This window comes from Hypomesus nipponensis, chromosome 27, assembly GCF_054491055.1.
Source record: "Hypomesus nipponensis isolate SF chromosome 27, ASM5449105v1, whole genome shotgun sequence".
NCBI lineage: Eukaryota > Metazoa > Chordata > Actinopteri > Osmeriformes > Osmeridae > Hypomesus > Hypomesus nipponensis.
The window spans coordinates 9,384,372-9,393,805 of record NC_140387.1 but is presented as its reverse complement, the minus strand read 5'-3'; the positions used below and the strand labels follow the sequence as shown (position 1 = coordinate 9,393,805).

At 41.1% G+C, this 9,434-nt stretch overlaps 1 long non-coding RNA gene across 1 annotated transcript in view; it reads right to left on the bottom strand.

Moving 5' to 3' along the window:
• Positions 1–672: 672 nt before the first annotated feature.
• Positions 673–9,434, bottom strand: part of LOC146220766 (uncharacterized) — a 30,055-nt gene continuing 21,293 nt past the window's right edge. The window contains exons 2-3 of the long non-coding RNA XR_014750839.1: positions 995–1,184; positions 673–871 (exon numbers count right to left, since the gene is read on the bottom strand). This is a non-coding gene — a long non-coding RNA (uncharacterized LOC146220766). The remainder of the gene's footprint in view (positions 872–994; positions 1,185–9,434) is intronic.

Genomic DNA, 9,434 nt, shown 5'->3' with positions numbered 1-9,434 from the left:
TATCCTGTCTATTGGACTGACTTCTTCTGTGAGCCCGCTGCCCCAGATGGGGCAGCACTCGAAGTGCTCTCTTCTCTTGTTCTCATCTCTGAAGTCTCGTGTTCTTTCTTTCACATAGACATACAAATCATTTTATATGCTTCAATACTGATGACAAATTTAACTTTTGACTGTGCTATGACGCATGTATCCAGGTATCGTGCATGTTTCCAAGTAACCTGCACTCTCTAACAGGTCAAGTGTGGCTTCCTCTATGCAGTTCTCTAACCCCATCCTATGCAGGCAGTTTCTAAGAAGTCATACACAACAGTGTCTAGCTGTCATACAGAGGCCTCCTATCTGAAACTTCCCGCAAGACATTTTAACACATCTTATCTTAAATGCACATCAGCAAGCAGTTGCTAATTCATAACAAAATGGAAAAAGTTCTAAAACATATTGCAAGCTTTTGCTAATCCATCCTGTCTCGATACACATATGGAAGCAATTTCTAACACATCCTATGCAAATACACATTTTATCTAGTAAGCATTTCTATTCATTATTTCTCCAAGGTGCATTCAAACAAAGGAGCCTTAAGGATCCTTTGACAGTTTCAACCATGGCCAAAATGTGATGTGTTTAGTTCTTGAGATAAATTGTAAACTGAATGAAAGAATAGTGACAAGCAAATGAATGTTGAGAGGCTTTATTTGCCCTACATCCTAAAAACCAATTCCTGTTGGACTTGGACCGCTTGCAGGTTTTCCTGGCCCAGGAATGGTTCAGGACCCCCATCAGGTTGTTGGTGAGGTGGCTCCAAGGCAAGGGGAACACTGTTTTTCAAAGCGATATTATGGAGAACGCAGCAAGCCATGATCATGCTACACACCTGAAATGATGAAAATATTGCCACAATTAACATGCAACAAATGATTGTATTAGGGTGAAGTGGACGCTGTAATATTTGAGCACGAATGAAACACAATTTTTAGGCTGTTGCCTTCATACACACCTTCTCAGGTTTGTACAGCAGCTTGCCACCTGCTGCGCCAAAACATAACCACCTCCCTTTAGGCAGCCCGATGCTGCGCTCCACAGATGAACGAGTTCTTGCGTGCCTCTCATTATAGGCCACCTCCTGCTCCGTCTGAGGGTTGTTGAGTGGGGTCATCAGCCAAGGTGCCAGAGCATATCGCGATCTCCTAATAAAGCAAGTAATTAGAAGAATTGAGGCCTACTGTTGCTGGAGCAATCAATTCCGCACAGATACTTAACAATCAGCCACAAGTCTCCAGCGTCTCCTTGCTCGAGATGCACACCCACAGCAATGTTTGAAAAAATGTAGGAGTCATGTGCACCTCCTGGGAAGCGGGAGACCACGTTGAGAAAGTGGTACTGGGCATCGCAGATTATCTGCACATTTATGGAATGATACCGTTTCCTATTTAAAATCTATATAACCGGAAATTGACGTCATAGGGTGTGTTGAACTCGTCTTAATCCAGGGAATCCAATGGTACCTCATTTTTGAAAATCGGTCATACGGTTCAAAAGTTACGTGTGTAAACACAAGTCCAACTTTGACCAGTTGGTGGCGCTAGAGTGCTCCAATGAGAGACATGAAACTTGGTGAATATAAAGAGGGGACTGTGTTTAATAAGTGTGCCAAATTTCACAACTTTTTACCATACGGTTCTAGGGGCTGCCATAGACTCCAATGACAGAAGAAGTGTAATAATAATAATAAATATAGCTGCAAGCAGCAATGTGGTGGCCAAGCAGTCAAATGACCCATAAAACACTTAAGAAATCCTCAGAACAGGGTTCCGAGGGCATGCAGCAAGTTTGGTGTGAATCCATCAAAGATTTTCTGAGATACGACCCAACTTCCTGTTTGCTGGCTTAATTGCACATTTTGACTGCCTGTACCGGGCAAACGGTCCTGAAAATCAAAAAATCATGTGAAGCTCTTTGTGAGGCTTGGTCTGAAGATACTCTCTGCCAAATTTGGTGAAGATTGGACAACATGTGTAAGAGGAGTAAAGAAAAAACGTTTTTCAATTGATTCAAAATGGCGGCCGGATCAATTCGGCTATTATCACAAGTTATCATGTATCACACACGGGATGTCCCAAAATATCATGAGACAAAGGAATCACTTAATAAAAGCAAACAAATCAACAGTTATTGGCCAAAACACATTTTTACTTCCTGCGGCCACGCCCAGTGATCACATGACACCAAATTAATTGGACAGCCTCAGAAGAGGGTTCCGAGTCATCATATTAAGTTTGGTGTTGATTTCTCAAAGATTAGCTGAGATATTACCCAATTTCCTGTTTGGTTACTTTGTTGCCGGTTTTGAAAATCGAATATCCTTTGATAACTTCTGTGAGGGTTGGTCTGATGATAATGTGTGCCAATTCTGGGCAAGATTTGACAAAAATAGAAGTAGTTGAAGCGAAAAAACGTGTTTCCTTAAAATTCAAAATGATGGAAAATCTATATAATCGGAAATTGACGTCATAGGGTGTGTTGAACTCGTCTTGATCCAGGGAATCCAATGGTACCTCATTTTTGAAAATCGGTCATACGGTTCAAAAGTTACATGTGTAAACACAAGTCCAATTTTGACCAGTTGGTGGCGCTAGAGTGCTCCAATGAGAGACATGAAACTTGGTGAATATAAAGAGGGGACTGTGCTTAATGAGTGTGCCAAATTTCAAAACTTTTTACCATACGGTTCTAGGGGCTGCCATAGACTCCAATGACAGAAGAAGTGTAATAATAATAATAAATATAACTGCAAGCAGTAATGGCGGATTCCTCCAAACACTGCGAACCATTGAAAAATGTTTATTTTTGACAAATTGTAACTGTATAGAAAAATTTATGCTGCAGAATTACCAATGGCATACCAAATCTGAAATGCAATACCATCAAGATCCACAAGGGCCTTTATTTCAAGCCAGTAAGTGAAGGAAGGGGGCTTGGTGAGCTTATCCATTCCAGAAAGCCTTGTATCTTTATGCATTAAGGCGTGGCCTGTAGCGCCACCTATGGGTAATGGTGGGCCATTTGTGGTGTGGTAGTTACTCTTGGCCTATACTATTAATGTTTCAGGATTTTAAAAACTTTTTACCATTGCATATAAAATCGGAAATGCAATACCAACAGGATCCACATGGGCTTTGGGTAAAGTGTGGTAGTTACTCTTGGCCTGTACTGTCAATGTGTCAGGATTTGGAGACCTTTTTACTATTGCATACAAAGTAGGAAATGCAATGACACCAAGGTCCTCAAGGGCCTATGCTGATATTCAAGGAATGAGTGGGGGCTTGGTCAGCCCACACAGTCCTGATATGTTGCGTGTGTGTCTTGCCAAGCCCGCGCGTGTCAAGGGAAGAATGAGTGTCTGAGAATTTGGAGCATGCGCGGGGAGGAGCAGGGGACACATTTCATTGTAAATTTCCCTAGAAATTAGCCAAGCATGCATGTTTCAAAGATTCACCAAAAATCGACCTTTCATCTTAGAGTCAACTTTTTCTCAGATTTGTGTACTAAACATTCTCAAGAGTCTTCATATGAACTTGTTTGACTGGCTTACGTGTAAAGCATTGCGAACCATTGAAAAATGTATATTCTTGACAAATTGTAACTGTATAGAAAAATCAATGCTGCAGAATTTCCAATGGGATACCAAATCTGAAATGCAATAACATCAAGATCCACAAGGGCCTTTATTTCAAGCCAAGAAGTGAAGCGCTTTAATCTTCACAAGAAGTGAAGTGCTTTGTGCTTTAGGGCGTGGCCTGTAGCGACACCTATTGGTAATGGTGGGCCATTTGTGGTGTGGTAGTTACTCTTGGCCTATACTATCAATGTTTCAGGATGTTTTTAACTTTTTACCATTGCATACAAAATCGGAAATGCAATACCAACAAGATCCACATGGGCTTTTGTTAAAGTGTTGTTGTTACTCTTGGCCTTTACTATCAATGTTTCAGGATTTGGATAACTTTTTACCATGGCAAACAAAATCTGAAATGCAATACCATCAAGATCCACATGGCCTTTGCAAAAGACCAAGGAACACTCTCCTGAAATGTTGCGTGTGCGTCTTGCCAAGCCCGCGCGTGTGTCAAGGGAAGACCTATGGGTAATAGTGGGCCATTTGTGGTGTGGTAGTTACTCTTGGTCTATACTATCAATGTTTCAGGATTTTTATAACTTTTTACCATTGTATACAAAATCGGAAAAGCAATACCAACAAGATCCACATGGGCTTTTTGTTAAAGTGTTTCTTTGCCTATACTATCTATGTTTCAGGATTTTGAGACCTTTTTACCATTGCATACAAAATCGGAAATGCAATACCATCAAGAGCCACATGGGCCTTTTTTTCAAGCCAATAAGTGAAGGGAGGGGGCTTGGTGAGCCTATCCATTCCAGAAAGCCTTGTATATTTGTGCTTTTTGGCGTGGCCTGTAGCGCCACCTATGGGTAATGGTGGGCCATTTGTGGTGTGGTAGTTACTCTTGGTCTATACTATCAATGTTTCAGGATTTTTATAACTTTTTACCATTGCATACAAAATCGGAAATGCAATACCAACAAGATCCACATGGGCTTTTGTTAAAGTGTTTCTCGGCCTACACTATCAATGTTTCAGGATTTGAGACCTTTTTACCATTGCATACAAAATCGGAAATGCAATACCATCAAGAGCCACATGGGCCTTTGCTAAAGACCAAGGAATGAGTGGGGGCTTGGTCAGCCCACACTCTCCTGAAATGTTGCGTGTGCGTCTTGGCCGCGCGTGTGTCAAGGGAAGGCTGAGTGTGTGTGAGATTTTGGAGCACGCGCGGGGAGGAGCAAGGGAGACATTCATTGGAAATTTGCCTAGAAATTAGCCAAGCAAGCATGTTTCAAATATTCACCAAAAATCGACCTTTCATCTTACAGTCAACTTTTTCACAGATTTGTGTTATGAACATTCTCAAGAGTTTTCATATGAACTTGTGATTGAATCAGAGTATCAGTTTTTGAATGGCTGATGTGTAAAGCATAATTTTAGCGTTAGCGATAAGTTCAATTTGCTTTATATCAATCATTTTTTGAGATATGAATTTGCCTTTGCACATGGTAACATGTTGTAGTGTCTTCCTCCGATCTACCAAGTTTAGTGTTGATATCTCAAAGATTTGCTGAGACATGACTTCACATCCTGTTTGGCGGCTTTTCTGATGAATTTGATTGGCTGTACCGGACAGACGGTTATGAGGATCAAAATTCCTTTGATAACTTTTGTGAGGCTTGGTCTGAAGATCATCTCTGGTGATTTTGAAGAAGATATGACAAAAATTGTAGGAGGAGTAGGCTTTCAAAGGTTTTTGATAAAACCGGAAATGGCGGGAAATCTATATAACCGGAAATTAACGCCATGGTGTGCGTTGAACTCGGCTTGATCCAGGGAATCCAATGGTACCTCATTTTTGAAAATGAGTCATACGGTTCAAAAGTTGCGTGTGTAAACACAAGTCCAACTTTGACCCATTGGTGGCGCTAGAGTGGTCTAATGGGAGACATGAAACTTGGTGTAGGTATAGAAGAAACTGTCCTTAATGAGTGTGCCAAATTTCACAAAAAGTTGTCGATGGGGTCTAGGGGCTGCCATTGACTCCCATGGTACAAGAATTACAAATAATAAAACCACCAATAACAATAGGTTTCCTCCTTACGGAGGAATCCTAAATATAACTGCAAGCAGTAATGGCGGATTCCTCCAAACACTGCAAACCATTGAACAATGTTTATTCTTGACAAATTGTAACTGTATAGAAGAATGTATGCTGCAGAATTACCAATGGCATACCAAATCTGAAATGCAATACCATCAAGATCCACAAGGGCCTTTATTTCAAGCCAGTAAGTGAAGGAAGGGGGCTTGGTGAGCTTATCCATTCCAGAAAGCCTTGTATCTTTATGCATTAAGGCGTGGCCTGTAGCGCCACCTATGGGTAATGGTGGGCCATTTGTGGTGTGGTAGTTACTCTTGGCCTATACTATTAATGTTTCAGGATTTTTAAAACTTTTTACCATTGCATATAAAATCGGAAATGCAATACCAACAGGATCCACATGGGCTTTGGGTAAAGTGTGGTAGTTACTCTTGGCCTGTACTGTCAATGTGTCAGGATTTGGAGACCTTTTTACTATTGCATACAAAGTAGGAAATGCAATGACACCAAGGTCCTCAAGGGCCTATGCTGATATTCAAGGAATGAGTGGGGGCTTGGTCAGCCCACACAGTCCTGATATGTTGCGTGTGTATCTTGCCAAGCCCGCGCGTGTCAAGGGAAGAATGAGTGTGTGAGAATTTGGAGCATGCGCGGGGAGGAGCAGGGGACACATTTCATTGTAAATTTCCCTAGAAATTAGCCAAGCATGCATGTTTCAAAGATTCACCAAAAATCGACCTTTCATCTTAGAGTCAACTTTTTCTCAGATTTGTGTACTAAACATTCTCAAGAGTCTTCATATGAACTTGTTTGACTGGCTTACATGTAAAGCATTGCGAACCATTGAAAAATGTATATTCTTGACAAATTGTAACTGTATAGAAAAATCAATGCTGCAGAATTTCCAATGGGATACCAAATCTGAAATGCAATAACATCAAGATCCACAAGGGCCTTTATTTCAAGCCAAGAAGTGAAGTGCTTTAATCTTCACAAGAAGTGAAGTGCTTTGTGCTTTAAGGCGTGGCCTGTAGCGACACCTATTGGTAATGGTGGGCCATTTGTGGTGTGGTACTTACTCTTGGCCTATACTATCAATGTTTCAGGATGTTTTTAACTTTTTACCATTGCATACAAAATCGGAAAAATATACCAACAATATCCACATGGGCTTTTGTTAAAGTGTTGTTGTTACTGTTGGCCTTTACTATCAATGTTTCAGGATTTGGAGAACTTTTTACCATGGCAAACAAAATCTGAAATGCAATACCATCAAGATCCACAAGGCCTTTGCAAAAGACCAAGGAATGAGTGGGGGCTTGGTAAGCCCACACTCTCCTGAAATGTTGCGTGTGCGTCTTGCCAAGCCCGCGCGTGTGTCAAGGGAAGACCTATGGGTAATAGTGGGCCATTTGTGGTGTGGTAGTTACTCTTGGTCTATACTATCAATGTTTCAGGATTTTTATAACTTTTTACCATTGTATACAAAATCGGAAAAGCAATACCAACAAGATCCACATGGGCTTTTTGTTAAACTGTTTCTTTGCCTATACTATCTATGTTTCAGGATTTTGAGACCTTTTTACCATTGCATACAAAATCGGAAATGCAATACCATCAAGATCCACATGGGCCTTTTTTCAAGCCAATACGTGAAGGGAGGGGGCTTGGTGAACCTATCCATTCCAGAAAGCCTTGTATCTTTGTGCTTTTGGGCGTGGCCTATAGCGCCACCTATGGGTAATGGTGGGCCATTTGAGGTGTGGTATTTACTCTTGGTCTATACTATCAATGTTTCAGGATTTGAGACCTTTTTACCATTGCATACAAAATCGGAAATGCAATACCATCAAGAGCCACATGGGCCTTTGCTAAAGACCAAGGAATGAGTGGGGGCTTGGTCAGCCCACACTCTCCTGAAATGTTGCGTGTGCGTCTTGGCCGCGCGTGTGTCAAGGGAAGGCTGAGTGTGTGTGAGATTTTGGAGCGCGCGGGGAGGAGCAGGGGAGACATTCATTGGAAATTTGCCTAGAAATTAGCCAAGCAAGCATGTTTCAAATATTCACCAAAAATCGACCTTTCATCTTACAGTCAACTTTTTCACAGATTTGTGTTATGAACATTCTCAAGAGTCTTCATATGAACTTGTGATTGAATCAGAGTATCAGTTTTTGACTGGCTGATGTGCAAAGCATTATTTTAGCGTTAGCGATAAGTTCAATTTGATTTATATCAATCATTTTTTGAGATATGAATTTGCCTTTGCACATGGTAATATGTTGTAGTGTCTTCCTCCGATCTACCAAGTTTAGTGTTGATATCTCAAAGATTTGCTGAGACATGACTTCACATCCTGTTTGGCGGCTTTTCTGATGAATTTGATTGGCTGTACCGGACAGACGGTTATGAGGATCAAAATTCCTTTGATAACTTTTGTGAGGCTTGGTTTGAAGATCATCTCTGGTGATTTTGAAGAATATATGACAAAAATTGTAGGAGGAGTAGGCTTTCAAAGGTTTTTGATAAAACCGGAAATGGCAGGAAATCTATATAACCGGAAATTAACGCCATGGTGTGCGTTGAACTCGGCTTGATCCAGGGAATCCAATGGTACCTCATTTTTGAAAATTAGTCATACGGTTCAAAAGTTGCGTGTGTAAACACAAGTCCAACTTTGACCCATTGGTGGCGCTAGAGTGGTCTAATGGGAGACATGAAACTTGGTGTAGGTATAGAAGAAACTGTCCTTAATGAGTGTGCCAAATTTCACCAAAAGTTGTCGATGGGGTCTAGGGGCTGCCATTGACTCCCATGGTACAAGAATTACAAATAATAAAACCACCAATAACAATAGGTTTCCTCCTTACGGAGGAATCCTAAATATAACTGCAAGCAGTAATGGCGGATTCCTCCAAACACTGCAAACCATTGAACAATGTTTATTCTTGACAAATTGTAACTGTATAGAAGAATGTATGCTGCAGAATTACCAATGGCATACCAAATCTGAAATGCAATACCATCAAGATCCACAAGGGCCTTTATTTCAAGCCAGTAAGTGAAGGAAGGGGGCTTGGTGAGCTTATCCATTCCAGAAAGCCTTGTATCTTTATGCATTAAGGCGTGGCCTGTAGCGCCACCTATGGGTAATGGTGGGCCATTTGTGGTGTGGTAGTTACTCTTGGCCTATACTATTAATGTTTCAGGATTTTAAAAACTTTTTACCACTGCATATAAAATCGAAAATGCAATACCAACAGGATCCACATGGGCTTTGGGTAAAGTGTGGTAGTTACTCTTGGCCTGTACTGTCAATGTGTCAGGATTTGGAGACCTTTTTACTATTGCATACAAAGTAGGAAATGCAATGACACCAAGGTCCTCAAGGGCCTATGCTGATATTCAAGGAATGAGTTGGGGCTTGGTCAGCCCACACAGTCCTGATATGTTGCGTGTATGTCTTGCCAAGCCCGCGCGTGTCAAGGGAAGAATGAGTGTGTGAGAATTTGGAGCATGCGCGGGGAGGAGCAGGGGACACATTTCATTGTAAATTTCCCTAGAAATTAGCCAAGCATGCATGTTTCAAAGATTCACCAAAAATCGACCTTTCATCTTAGAGTCAACTTTTTCTCAGATTTGTGTACTAAACATTCTCAAGAGTCTTCATATGAACTTGTTTGACTGGCTTACATGTAAAGCATTGCGAACCAT